Source organism: Megalopta genalis, chromosome 5 (genome assembly GCF_051020955.1).
Source record: "Megalopta genalis isolate 19385.01 chromosome 5, iyMegGena1_principal, whole genome shotgun sequence".
NCBI classification, from domain to species: Eukaryota; Metazoa; Arthropoda; class Insecta; order Hymenoptera; family Halictidae; genus Megalopta; species Megalopta genalis.
This window is the reverse complement of record NC_135017.1, coordinates 18,334,782-18,349,037: the sequence shown is the minus strand read 5'-3', so window position 1 is coordinate 18,349,037 and position 14,256 is coordinate 18,334,782. Positions and strand designations below refer to the sequence as shown.

At 46.3% G+C, this 14,256-nt stretch overlaps 1 protein-coding gene and 1 long non-coding RNA gene across 4 annotated transcripts in view; one reads left to right on the top strand and one right to left on the bottom strand.

Annotated features, from left to right (window-relative positions):
* Positions 1-615, bottom strand: part of LOC117220490 (very long chain fatty acid elongase AAEL008004) — a 73,035-nt gene extending 72,420 nt beyond the window's left edge. The window contains exon 1 of the mRNA XM_033470485.2: positions 276-615. The gene's annotated coding sequence lies outside the window, so the exon portion shown is untranslated. The remainder of the gene's footprint in view (positions 1-275) is intronic.
* Positions 1-13,353, top strand: part of LOC117220432 (uncharacterized) — a 45,740-nt gene extending 32,387 nt beyond the window's left edge. Inside the window, exons 1-5 of one of the 3 annotated variants that reach the window (XR_013033491.1) lie at positions 795-2,488; positions 4,545-4,613; positions 4,692-5,759; positions 5,836-7,379; positions 8,298-13,353. This is a non-coding gene — a long non-coding RNA (uncharacterized LOC117220432). Of the gene's footprint in view, positions 1-794; positions 4,462-4,544; positions 4,614-4,691; positions 5,760-5,835; positions 7,380-8,297 lie in introns of those variants that run through there. The other 2 variants (XR_013033489.1, XR_013033490.1) reach the window with 2 other exon arrangements.
* The last annotated feature ends 903 nt before the right edge of the window (positions 13,354-14,256 follow it).

The following is a 14,256-nucleotide window of genomic DNA, read 5'->3' as shown; positions in this document are numbered from 1 at the left end:
AACTGCGCGGTTACTCGCGTCGTTCCCGGCCGCAGAACGATCGGCGACGAATCCGCCGATCGCCGGGCAACGTGATCGCGAACATATTTCACACAGAGAATCCACGGGGAAACGGTTCGCATCGTGTCGGCTCCCGTCCCGTCCCGTCCGGTTCTGGGTATGGGAGGATCGATCAACGGTGTCGCTCCTAACCTCAAAAGGCGCGCCGGCGGCACGCCTTGGCGCGCACACACTGTTCCGGCGCGGCGTATATCATCGATGCAGGCAACACCCACCTTTGTTTACGTGGCTGGTGATCCCGTAGCGAATCCCGTTGGAACAACCTCGTCCACGGTTTCTCGTCGCCCAGGTAGCCGGCGAGGATGCGTTCCTCTCGAGGATGTCCCGCGGCCGTGGCTCTCTCTCGCTGTCACCTGCGCCTTGTGTACATGCAGCGGTCGTCGCGGCGTACGGACGCGTCTATCCTCTGGCGGGGACTCTCGCGACGGACGGTCCACCGACGGCGGTCGACACTCGGCGAACGATCTGTTTCGGTAGCCGTTTCGCGCGAACGATTCGGCACGGCAAGCACGCTCGCCGCTGTTACTATCACGAGTCACGAGTCACGAGCGAGTGCACGCGAGTAAGAACGACGACTGGCGGTCGCCGGTTTTCTTCATCGGCGGCACGCGTCGTCGTCTTCTTCCTCCTCCTCCTCCTCCTCCTCCTCCTCCGCCGCCTCCTCCTTCTCCTATCCGTGGTCGTCGCGGGCCGGTGTGGGCCGGTGGCGGCGTTACACGCGCGGGACACCCGAGGGAGAACCAAACAGGGCAGAGAGAGAGAAAGAGAGAGAAAGAAAGAAAGGAGGAAACAAGAGAAAAATCAAAACGAAAGAATATAAGAAGAGAGGAAGGAGAAGTGTCAAACGAATCCCTCCTGTGCCGACAGTTTCCTGTGCACGCGGCCGCACTCGACTGACGGTTCCTTTTTCTACGACGCGCGGCCGTTTAACAGTTCACGCTACCTGACCGCCCGGCCCGTCCACCTTGCCAGCAAACTCGCCGTCACCCTACTCCTCCGTGCCACGGTGCTTCATTCTATACTACAGTTTGCGCCTCTCCTCTCTATCTCTCTCTCTCTTTCTCTCTTCTCTACCTCTCCCTCCCTCCTTTCTCCTTCCTTCCGTCCTCTTTTCCTTTTCTCTTCCTCCCGTTTCGGGCCTCCCACTTTCCAGCACCGAGCGTGTTCGTAACCTGTCACGACTCTACGTGCAGCTCGCATACGGATCTCCCACCCAGACGTCGCCCGATCTCCATGCGATTGATTCCTCTTCTCTCTCTTCGTTCCCTTTTGCTCTCTCCCCGAGACCGACACACTCGCCCGTGCTCGCCCGTGCTCTCGCCCGGCCCCCGTCGATCAACCGCACCACCACCACCACCGCCACCGATCCAAGGGGATCGATTCCAAGGTTTCTACGGGTTTTCCAGTTCGGCTCGGGTGCCCGCTCGCGACCAAACGGCCAACAAAACGAAGAAGATCGCGGCGGAGGCGAGGATCCACGGCGAGGACGACGCGACAAAGACGACGGAAACCGAGGGCCGCCACGCCGTGCCCACGGAAGAAAACTACCGCCGACCGGACGACATCTTGCGGGGCTCATGGGAATCGCTATGGACGGTTCTCAATCCGGGGATCCCGGTTTAGGCCGGCGTCCTTAGACCATGTATACCACTAGACACGGCACGTGTACGGACGTGCGTATAGCGCGTGCGACAGAAAAGCCGAGAGTATGTAGTTCGTCGAAGCGAGGATAACCGTCCGCTCTGACGTCACGCGGGATAAAAGATGATCGTTCGAAATCATATTTTAATTGGATGGAAATAAAACCCCGGCGTCGACGTCTCGATTAAGCTTCGAATAGATTCCGCGACATTGTCCTTCTCGAAATATGCATAACTCCGTACTTCGAATCAATGGACTTTGTTTTCTGAAAGATGAATAGTTTTGCATGTTCGTTAATGTGCACGTCGTATTCCAATGTATGTTAGCTGATAGCATAGCTTGTACATCTTGTGACACTCTGACGTCACGTGGATGATCTCATCTTTGCTTCAAGGAACAGATCCGAAGACGTTTCTATCGGTATACATATACGATTCGAGGTCTCGTCTATTGTTCGTCGTGTGCGGACGTTGCTCCTCGTTCACCGTCGACGAGATCTACCACTTTTTTTAACGCTTTCACCGACGCGAGAAGTAATTTTGTACGCTAACATTTGTTGTATCTCACGAGGTTTATTAGGATCCGCAAAATGTAATTGATGTCGTCCGGTCGAAGCGTTAATCAAGATTTCGCCACGGTCCTCTTGTCGCAATGGATTGAAAGTTTAAGGGTAGCCAGAGAGAACCGTTGGGAATACTGAATGTTGAATTTTAAAGCGTTCGAACACGGAACTATGCGTAATACCTCGGACATTAATGAAGATCCACGGCCAAACTTCGACACGCAGGTCTCGTTCCAAGCTCTCTTCATTTCCTAGAAATTTCAGTTTACCGCGACGGGACGGTGATCATTCGTTCTCTCGGAAATTCTGCGTAAAAGCATGTTTTTTACGCCAGGACGACTTTCGTTGCTTGCGTGCGTTCTGGCTGAAACAGGATTCGAGTACGAATTCGAGTTGGAACGAAGAAATGCAGTTTATGAACGATAAAACGATAGAAAAAAGATCGATAATTACGAGCTGGATCGTGTTGGTAAAGCAGCGTCCGCGATTTGAAAATTGAAGGAGCACCGACGGGGTGCGCCGGCGAATCAGGCGCTCCGGTTTGCGCGGGAAACAAGGCTATCGGTTGATAAATGCGTCCACGGTGAATGAATACAGCGTTTATCGTCGCATGATCGATCTCCTACGCTTTTTCTTTCCTGCGTTCAAACAAACGTTTCGATCGTCGATTCGTTGATTAACTGTAAAAACGCGCAAGCAATAATTAGGTTAGGTGATCGCAAACAGTACCGACGCGCAACGGTGTTTTTAACTGAAAATCTAAAAACAGGTTAGACCGCAGCCGAGATATATTTTCCCCGTGGAATTTCGATGTGTAATGAATAACAGACGCGAATGGACCCGATTTCACTGTCACGAATTCATTTACATCTGATTTTCGTGTTTTGGCTAGTCCCGTTGCTCGCGTTCGACGACCTAACCTTGATTCGAGGAAGTCGACCGGATTCGATCGTAAGACTAGCACGATCGTAGCAATGTTTTAATGAACATAGAACGGTGGATCGACTTTGATATCACCTTACTCGAGTTGTTAAATCAAATTGAGATAAATACAGACTCTGCTGATTATACAATATATCGATGATCCTGACGACTTGATCAAATAAATTTAAGGTAAATATAGGTTAATAAATGACAGATCGGTTGATCCTAATTGCTTGGTAGCTACTTCGAACTGTTTACTTTTTGTTAGAGATATTGCATCACCGATGTGTTTACGGCCGCTTATCCATTCCACCGACGCAAGAAAATAATGACGAGCTGCTGCGACGCGAGTTTCGTAACTGCTTGCTCCTTGTCTCCTTGTTCTCGGGAAAGGATTAGCCGTCAATCGCTATTAACGCGAGTACTTTAATACGATATTGCCGTCGCTCTCGTACGTACTTCGGAATAATGGAAAAAGATTTATACGATGCATCGTCTCCTCCGCGTGACAACACTTCAACGAAACGTTTCCTCCGCGTAATCGCAAGTTTCATCGCCACGCGCAGAAGATGGCTCGGGGTTATAGATCAAAATGGCCGACGCTTCCGGTAACCCGCGCGGAGTTATCTCATCGCCTTACTTCACGCGTAACCCACGTATCGATTTCCCCGCCGTATAATTGCACTTGCACGCGTTCGTATTTGGAACGACCTCAGAACCAATATAAAAAGTTCACTGTGTTTTCAATTGCCGGTTAATGTCCGACGGAATCTGATCAGAATAATTTGATAATTTTCAGGTCGAATTATAACAATATCCGGCACCGGGGCGATACCCGTGTATTATTAGATGGACAACGGACACACAATGTCGTTATAGTTCATGCAGAGCGCCTAATAAACAACGACGAACTTCGCATTATTTAGGGGCTATATAATATATATATATAATAGCTGTAGTCCGCAGAGTGTTCTCCATGTACACTCCCTATTATTAGAAGCTACGCGAATCGATATTTATTGCAACGTATTGCGATCAGTCGATTCTTCGATATTGAACCGCATCGCCAAGGCCGGGAAAGTGGCCAATTGTCTGTTGCAAGCCATATTTGTTCAGCTTAACCTACTTGAAGTCCGTCTGGAATGATGGCAGCCCTTCGATGTCGAGCGTTACGTTGCCCGTTGCTTCGAAACTAACCTCCAGCGAACCTCCTGAAAAACGGACGCCCTTATTTCTCCATTGTTTCTCAAACTTTTCGCTCGCTATCGTCGCGCGTAAGAATCAAGGAATCCTCGATCGCGATCGTTGCTCGATCTTGTTTATTATGACAAATAATAAAATCTCTTCGATATTGCAGAGTTCTTGTTCGCGACCGTCACCGGCAAGGACCAAAGTTGTGTCAAGGTTACGTCAAGGTTACATCAAGGTTCTACACAGCCATATTCGAACAGTTACTTGATTTAGACTGTTACGAAAAATAATACTTGTCTCTTAAACGTTGCAGACTTCACGAGCAGGGACCAAGAAATCGTCAATTCGACTTCGAAGCTTCATCGTAAACAATTTGCGACAACCACATACGGTTTTTTAGGAAAAATCATGGACTTCGTGTTATGAAAAAAACAATGCTTGTTTCTCAAATTCCGAAATCTTTGTGCTTGCAAGCACAATCAAGCTAGCCAAAGAAGAGGAAGGTTTCTGTACAGCCGAATCTACTGATACATTACTAGACTGCGGATGTTGTGCATTTATGCAGAGAATGTGTAGATCAAACGCAAAATAGCGAAAACGTTTAGATGTTACATTTATTAAGTAAACATCTACGTGGTAGGGGGACCGGAAAGTTATGTCGTTTGTTTACATTAAATTCAAACAGATAAATATGCGCAGAAACGACATTACTTTCCGGCCCCCCTAATAGCTTCTTCATCTTGCAGTTAATGAAGACAAGTACCATTTCGCATAAATATCCGCAGTCTACGAACGAAAGATCGAAGCTCCGATTGCTTTTGTCCTTCGCTCCGGAGCCGATGACATCTCCGGGTGTCACGGCTTTCCACAGGGAACCTGGATCGCCTCGCTCGATCGTCTCGTGCTCTCGCTTTCAACCCCTCCACGGCGCCTCGACGTCTTGTTATCTTTTCGCATAATTTACCACGGTCCCCGTCGACCGGGTTTTCCCCGTGCGCGTAGCTTCGGCCGCTGAATTTAAGGCTTCTGGCGGTTTCGTAGTTCGGCTCGGATTACCTCGTTCCTGCCCGATTATTTCCCGGCGGGAGTCTCCTTGCGGGAAACAAAGCTAACGAGGTAACGCGTCGATTGCCGGCTCGTTAAAAATCACCGGACACGATCGACCTCGGGGCAGACGCGATCATTATCTCCTGATGCGCTGCGCGACACGATCGACGAACATCCTTCGCGGTTTCCTTCGTTTTTCTTCACCGCGCATTTTTCCGCTCTCTTATACACGAAGCTTGTATTTCTTTTTATATCCTAAACTCGGATAGGGAAGTCTCTGCTGTAACAAGTAGTTTGCGGATTTTATACGGAAGAGCGAGGATGCAAGAAAAATGTAAGAACATCGTTACTTTGTTTTCACTTCGTTAAAATGGTGTTCGCGATTGATGAGACAACTTTTTATTTTGCAGAATGATCCACAGTCTAATAGGCAAGGTAACCCGATCCCGATATATCCTGGCGAGGATCTGAAGAAACAAAATCTTCTTCGAGGAAGAAGACAGATTCGAATCGGTTGGATCGTCGTGGATCGATAATATTCATTATACATCCCAGCGAACACTTGGATTGGAATGTTCGTGCCGCGAAGCATGGGTCCAGGGACCGAGAGAAACGGTCGTCGCGATGACTCCGCGTTTTGTGGTTTCGTCGAATTTCTATCTTGCGGCTTCAATTTCTAAACGAGCCCCATCGGCGCGCGAGGAACAACAAATACTGCGATTAAATAAGACGAGGCGTTCCGCGGCTCCATTTCCGATTCCGTTGCTGCGTCGATGCTGTCCTGGCCCGGACAGGGGCGTCTCGACGGAGACGAGGCACGATTCGCAGGCATCCCGCGACCGTGCAATCCGGCCAACGATCACTTTCGCCGATCGTCGTCGACGGGCGAGCTGCTCGTGACTTGCATAACCTCCTGCAAGGCTGTTACACGACATTACACTTTCTGTTCGTTTCCTTGGCAGTCGGAATTACTCTCATTCCGGCCCACTTGCCCGCTCTTTCAGACGCGGATGACGCGAGACTTCCCACCATTTCGCGTAACCTGTCTCGTCGCTGGCCAATCTGTCCTGCGGCAACGATCGCCGGGCCACGTTGCTCAACTTCTGCACCGTGATCTCGTTGATCTCGACGTTCAACCTCTGACGCACGGATCGTTACGTTGACGTGGTCTCGGCGTTTCTTCAGCCTTGCTGTCTTCGTTACTTTCTTCGGACGAACGTACCCTAGTTTCATTCGCCTCTGATCCTTCAGATATAGCAGAAAATAATGCTACACTGTGTCGTTTATAATTTTTCACGATATTTTTCAGTATCGCGAGTCGCACACCGAAGGGGATGATGCGTCTAAAACGGTCTCTTCTTTTTATTATACAAGCTTTAGGCCAGATTTCCACAGTCAAGTCCCTTGCGATCGTACATTCTTCAAAATATGATACAAACGGAAGAAACGAAAAGATGAAATTTTCTATATATGAGCCGTTTATTTTGAAAGTGGCATAAGTCACTTTGTTTTTAAGTCGATATATTTAAGGGTTTGCGTTTTAACACATTTAAAAATATGGATGCTAACTTTCGAGGAGATTTACTTGTATTTGTTATCTCAGGATACTGATATTTTTCTCAGTATAAATAATTTCGTATAAACATTAAAAAATCACCACTTTTCATTACGGTAAAGTGACTTGTGTGCCACTTTCAAAATATATAAACGGCTCATTTACTTGTGTATATTATACTTCTACATTTATAGCTGATATTACACAGTTGTGTTTTTAGGAACATTCTGCAAGCTGATTCCACGAGACTTCATCTCGCGGCGTTCGTCCATCTTCATCCAACAGTTTGGCGCATCTTTCCATGAAATCGCAGTTCAAAACCGTTACGGCTGACAGGACATGTTCACACGGTGATTCACACGTCGAAACGTCAAGAAATCGTTAGCTCCTCGTCCAACGGTAACAACGACAAATGAAACGTCGTTCTAGTAATCCTCGTGCAGGCCGACGTTTTACGACGTTGCGTCGCACATTGCCGGGCTCCGTTTGCGTTTGTTCGCCGCCGAGGAAGTGCTTACCGTTTACTCTTCGTTAGGATTGCAAATGTCGCCGACGCGCAATTCAAATATAATTGAACATTCGACATTGTTGCGTTTACTCGATTCCGAAATCTGCGACTGGATCCTTCGCGGAACTGATTTGCAATCCCGACGTGTTTGTAAATACGCGCGCAGGAGCCCGGCGCAGCAGGAAGAGGATTGCGCGGTAGGAAGCAAGTTTCCGACCGGGGAATCCTATGTGCATTTGTGTCACGCTGTGCTCGATCTTTTCAGCAATATTTACAAACGAAAGCGTAATGTCTCCCTTACTGACGCTCAGATTGTGCAGAAAAGTGGATAATTTGGGAAGAAGAGATACGATTATTCGAGCCTTGCAGCTGATTTTTATAGCTGTTGAATTCGTAACTGTAACAATGAACCGCAAGGATCGAATAACTGTACCATCTCTACCTAAATTGTCCATTTTCGTAGACGATCCGAGCGTCAATTCGAGAGACATTACTGTAATTCTTTTTGCGGGTCGAAGAAATCGAAAATGAAAATATTCGATGATGTATAGGTGAACAAATGTTAATACAGCAGAGCCTCGATTAACCGAACTTTGTTAGATTTTTAATTATTCCAAGTGATAACAATTAGACTATGGAAAGACCTCGATTAAATCTCGACTTATTCGTTTACTGTCCCGTTAATAATTTATCGAAAATAAGAAGAAACGAGCTGTCGATTTTGAATTCGGATAATCGAAGTTCTACCGTGCTGTGAAAGTGAAATTTCGCACAGTCCAAATCCGTGAACGATTAATTTGATATTCCAGTGATCTCCCTCGAGGTCGGCTTCTTCGAAATCGCACGGTCATCGAGGCATCGGACCGCGATAACGTCGCTCCGGTTTTCCCGAAGAAAGGATAAAGAAGAGGAAAAGCGAAGAGGAGGACGTGGAGCGTGGTGGAACCGCGACACTCGGTCGGATCCGAACTGTGCCAAGGGATTACGCAACAGGAACGGCAGGTTACCGTCTCCGAATTGTCCGAGAGAGCGGATGAACGGTGGCGCGTAACAACAACGATACTTTCACGGCGGAGGGTTCAAGGTTCTTGGATCGCTTTCATCCGACGTGGTCGAACGAATGCTGCCTCGAGCCCGAATCTTTCGTTGCAACCGTGACACCGCCGATTTCGCGTTCGCCTCATGGCCGATTTCTATCGAACCCCTTGTTGTCGCCAGTCGAGAAATCCGCGCGAGGTCTTTCCTCTTCGAATCGATCAGCGAAAAGAGCATCGCGAAAACAAATTCTATGTAGACCGAGTCCATTTTTTCTTTTTCAGTAGCAAATAAAAATATATAAGTTAAAAATAAATAAGGTTACACTAAATTAATCGCAAACTACGCGATATCTCGTTCAAAAAGAAAACAAAATAGACTCGGTTTACTTTAAAGATAAACTTATAGGGCTGCGAATGATCTCGGTAGCTCGACGGGTAGAAGATCCGTCATTGTGTCGCGAATTCCGTGGGGGATTATTCGAGGGCCCGGACTCGCGGCACGCCGCGCCAGTCTCGCACGAGAACAAACATTTCTAGCTGTGATTTTCCAGGAAGTCGTTTAATGGTCCACAGACGAACGTGCGTCTGCGAAAACGTAGAATGACGCCGCGACTCATTGCGTTTAAATAAAATGTTTTTACTCGTCGCCATGGGTAAACGAGAATCCAATTAACACCGGCGCGCGCCTGATAAGTAACGCCTGAAAGCAGGCTGTTCGGTTCTCCGGGAAAATACAATGTCCACAATGGCTGCTTACAGAACTTTACATTTGCTCTCTCTCTCTCTCTCTCTCTCTCTCTCTCTCTCTCTCTCTCTCTCTCTCTCTCTCTCTCTCTCTCTTCCGTTTCGAAAACGAGCAAAACAATTTTCTGCCCACGTTCACTTTCAAATTGTTGAATTAAACATTTATTCGCGTCCCTCACTTCTATTTTTCCCTGCAGCACAGCCCGAACGAACGCGGTTTCCGCAAATATAGACATCATATGAGCGCGTGTAACGCCGGTAAATCATAATTAACCTTTGGTCGATTACGATATTCGTAGTTAATATCGCGGCATCATTAAATCGTTTTAATAGACGACATCACGTGGACACCGTTCGCGTCGCATTCTCAAATCCCTATCGAATTAGCATAGAAACGTGGCAGTGTGAAATAATATTAGCATAACACGTGGTGTGGCCGGCGGGGGGGGGGGGAGGGCCGGCAGCTATTCTTACGGAAGATTCGATGCGATCGTTTGAACAGTTTTGATCCGTGGAAACGGGAATTCGCCTCTAAATCCACGTCAATTTCAGATACAAATTTCATTAAATTTTCGATTTTACGACGAACAATTTAAATACAGCGCTGTAAAGTCGCCGAAAGAATTTCAAGATGTCGCTGTTTTAGACTTGTTGCAATATCGTTGGAAGAGGAAAGAGATCTTGTCATTTACAATTACCACTCGAAGATCCGTATAAGTAGTTCAATCGATTACGCTCGGCTACGTTTAAACACCTGCGGTTGCCTGCGATGAAATCGTTAACGATGTTCATTTTTTTCGAGGCTGTTGATCGATGTTCGCTCCGTCTTGTACGACAGATCCGCTGTGTATTTATCTTAGACGCGAGCGAACGCAAAAACTTCGTGTTCGACGATCTCGAGTAGGCTCTAATGAATACGTCCGTGCAGGTTTTATCGTTGCTACGCGTGTATTCCGTTCGATCGGCTTAGCTGTCCGCGAGAAAACGGGTAACACGGATCGCCTCGGGAGGGAATGCTGTCTTCAGAGCCAAAGTGCTGCTGCTGTTCTCCTCATTTTTTACGCGTGCGCGAAAGATGCCTGAAAGATCGCCTTTTTAACGCTGTGCAAAGAAACTTCAACGTGGTTAAACATGCATTTAAGGACGCAGATATTTGTGTAGATCGCGATCATTTCCGAGGCGTTCTTCTTTCTGTTCTCATGCCTTCCGGGCGCTCTCTCGACGAAGCGCATTCAATTAACGCTGGAACTACCGAGCTCTAAACGCGGCTATAATGTATATTGTTTTATAACAACGACAACATTCGACTTGTTTAAACTTTCCACGATTCTTTTTATTACAATATCTTCATTGTATATAATATTGAATATATATTATAATATGATATAATATAATATAGAATATATATTATAATATAATATATTATATATTATAAAATATAATATATAACGCGGATTTCACGCGATCGCAATAAAAATAGATAAATAAAAGTCAGCGCCGCGAAGAAGCTAGAAGAAGAAGTAGAAGTAAAATACTGTTGCATTACTTTCACCATATTAACAACACATTTTTATCTAGCTTCTGTTTTATATAATCGACGAGGAACATTTTTACGTCTCGCAAAGATTCGCTTTTTCGATAATACGAAGAATTTACGATGTCGAGTAAATATTCGATACGATTGTTACGTCTTACGAAACAGGACATTTATTTTGTTAGTCGTTTTCGAGGCTCGGTAGGCGTAGCGTTAAACAATTATGCAACGAAAATTTCTTCGATCAATAATTATTAAGTAAGCATTGTTGTGAACAGTGATCCGTCAAAATCGTCGGCGTTTCGGTGACGCAATCGAAGTCGCCGGTGCATCGCATCGGAATACAATGTGTTATGAATTATCGTGCGCCGGCCGTTCATTGCATTCTCTTTCCCTCCCCCGGACTCCGCCGCTGAATCGCTGAATCGCGTTGCGTATCCGTTGACGCAAACGCGTCGTTGCTGCCTCTGTTCGCGTTCCCCTTTCCTGTCCTCCGTTCGCCATTAACGCGCCGGCAAAACCGAAACACGAGCGCGCATGCACGCACGAACGAACGAACGATCCTCGCGGAAAATCGCGTCGTTCTCGCCGCGACGCGCGGGTCCAGGCCGAAAGAAGACGACAGCTTGCGAGTAACGATCGAATTTTTCTCGTTAAGAAACAATTTCCAAGATACGGACAATTATTTCTTTCTGTACAAAGAGCTCGGACAAATTGTTCCCTCTCTTTTCTATAAAAAAAAAGGAGTCGAGACCACCTCGATTATTTGTTCATCGCCGTATATTTTTCGTACGATAATGTTACGGCGGGCAACGAGACGAGTTCGACGATCCGTATGACATATTATGCGTTGAAATTGTACGCTAAAGTAACCGCAAACAGCTAATTCATCGATTGGGACCACTGTGCGCCGCGACGCGATGCGACGCGACGCGGCGCGACGCGGCCCGGTTTCCTCCACGTGCACGCCGCGTGACACAACCGAACAGAAATTCTTGTCGGGTTTGCTCCTTATCCAACGCGTTGGTCCCGGTTGATTAAACGCGCGATCGTTACATTCCGAGATCCACTAATTATGCTGGCGTGAAGTTTTCCACTGGCCGCGCGGAACGGACGTCACCGCCTCGTTTCGCATTCATGTTTGTTTTCCATGGAATTCTACCGGGCCTGTCGCCTGCTTTCGGCGCGCTTCCGACGGCCGCACGAGGCCGTCGGTCATCTGCATTCACCATAGGATACCGTGAACCACGATGAACTCTTTCGGTCCTTAGTCCCCGGCTGTCTAGGGGCAAAGAGCGTCCGCGTATTCAGGGTTTCACGCCGATGACGATGCAGAAATAAAAAGAAGCTGCGAGCAGCCGCTCCGATTGTGTGTACTTCGTACCATCGGATTATTCTTTATCTTGGGTGTGTGTACGCTTTTCTCAAAATATTGGAACTCCGAGGGCACGAATTTCATTTAAAAAGCGTGACGCGAAGTAACCATGCGTGTGCGTACATTACTGCGGTCGTGTATCTATTACTGCGCGTCGAATACTGCGGACGTTCCGATTACTGTGTGTCAAGGTTGACGTAACCCATTTTCTTTTAAATGTACACACACAGCTACAATTCCTAGGATCAAGATGTTCTCGCTGTAGCATTTTAGAAATTAGGTATAGCTGAAGTGTAGGTGAAGGCACGCGGTTCGGTAAAGCGTTGCAGTAATGTACACACGTAGTAAAAAGAACTGCGCGCCGAATACGCAGGGGACAGATGACAGTGACAGTGTAAGCGAAGGTACGCGATTCGATGAATGAATTAAAACTGTGATTGCTGCTAACTTGTGTGTCATAAATTATATAATATAAGATAAGTAATATAATATAATATATAATATAATATATTATTATATAATAAAAAATATAAATTATATATATATATATATATATATATATATATATATATATCTTATCTTATATAATATCTTATAGCATATAAATTATATAATATAAGATATTAAACGTATACAAAATTATGAGACTAATTTTTAGAAGATTGTACACTGTAAAACGTTAGATTTTAATACTTTTACAAAATACCGCAGTATTTGGGCCGTCCGCAGTAATATACCCACGCTTACCCTAGAATAACAAGGGGGGGGGGGAGAAAAAAGCTAACGATTCCTAAGCATTGTACAGAGAGAGAGTTTGTTCACATCGGTTGTATCATATCGGCATATCATATTCTGGCGAGGATTATGATATGAATACGTATTCGGATCATCGGCGTTCCCAGCGAATCGATCGAGCGGGAGAACGATTACGTTAGGGACGAAAATGTGAAGAAGCTGTTGAAAATTGCCATCGATCGACGGATTCTCGAGAAACCGTTTCGGCGGAGACGTCGACGCAGGTTCGAAGGGACGCGAAGGTATTAACGTCCTCGTGCGACAACGACAACGCAATACAGCGGAAGCAACCGGACGTACGCGTCGGACAGATTTCTTGTTATTCGATCGTATCCGCAACGTATAGCTGTTAAATACACGGTTACTAATGTCAATTAACACTATGACCTTTTCTTAATCGGCGAACTCTTTTTGTTCGACGATTGTTTTTCATCGGTGTGACGCACTTCAAACAACTCGGAAACGTTGCAACGTGCTACTTTTTTTTTTTAGCGACGCGACGATCCCGGGGACAGAAAACTACTGTCAACGTCGCGGACTCCACCCGATCGATTTCCGCACCCGCCGCTCTTTTATTCGATCGCGATCGCGAAGCTGCTGCGCCGGGAACTGAGCCGTTTATTTTGAAAGAGTGGCATAAGTCACTTTTTCAAAAAAAATCGAGTTAATGGTAACGCTAATTACAATCGAACTGTATCTTTTCATTTAAAAAAAAAAAAAAAATAGTGACTTATGCCACTTTCAAAATAAACGGCTCAACTATGCTCGCGACTGTAACTGAAAATTTACACTTTGTACACTCGGTCAATTTTCTACCTATTATAATTAGCGTCGTCGTTGCACATGTTTGCTAATTATAGGTAGAAAATTGACCGAGTGTACAAAGTGTAAATTTTCAGTTACAGCTGCGAGCATAGTTGAGCCGTTTATTTTGAAAGTGGTATAAGTCACTTTTTTTTTTAAATGAAAAGATACCGTTCGATTGTAATTAGTGTCACCGTTAAATCGATTTTTTTTGAAAAAGTGACTTATGCCACTTTCAAAATAAACGGCACAGTTGCAAGAGATTTTATGTTCGCCCCTAATCCCGGTTCTCAGAACAGTGGTCTCTAGAAAGTGCCGTTTCATCGTGCGCCGGCCAGAAGGGGCTCTAACGAAACAGCATTGGACAGCGTGCGTCACTGTAATTGACCGCAAACAATGGCATCCTTGGTCCCCCGGTTTCAGCATACGGTCGGAGGTTGCGCTAATGGCGGCCGGGCTCCTTCGGACCCTCGATTACG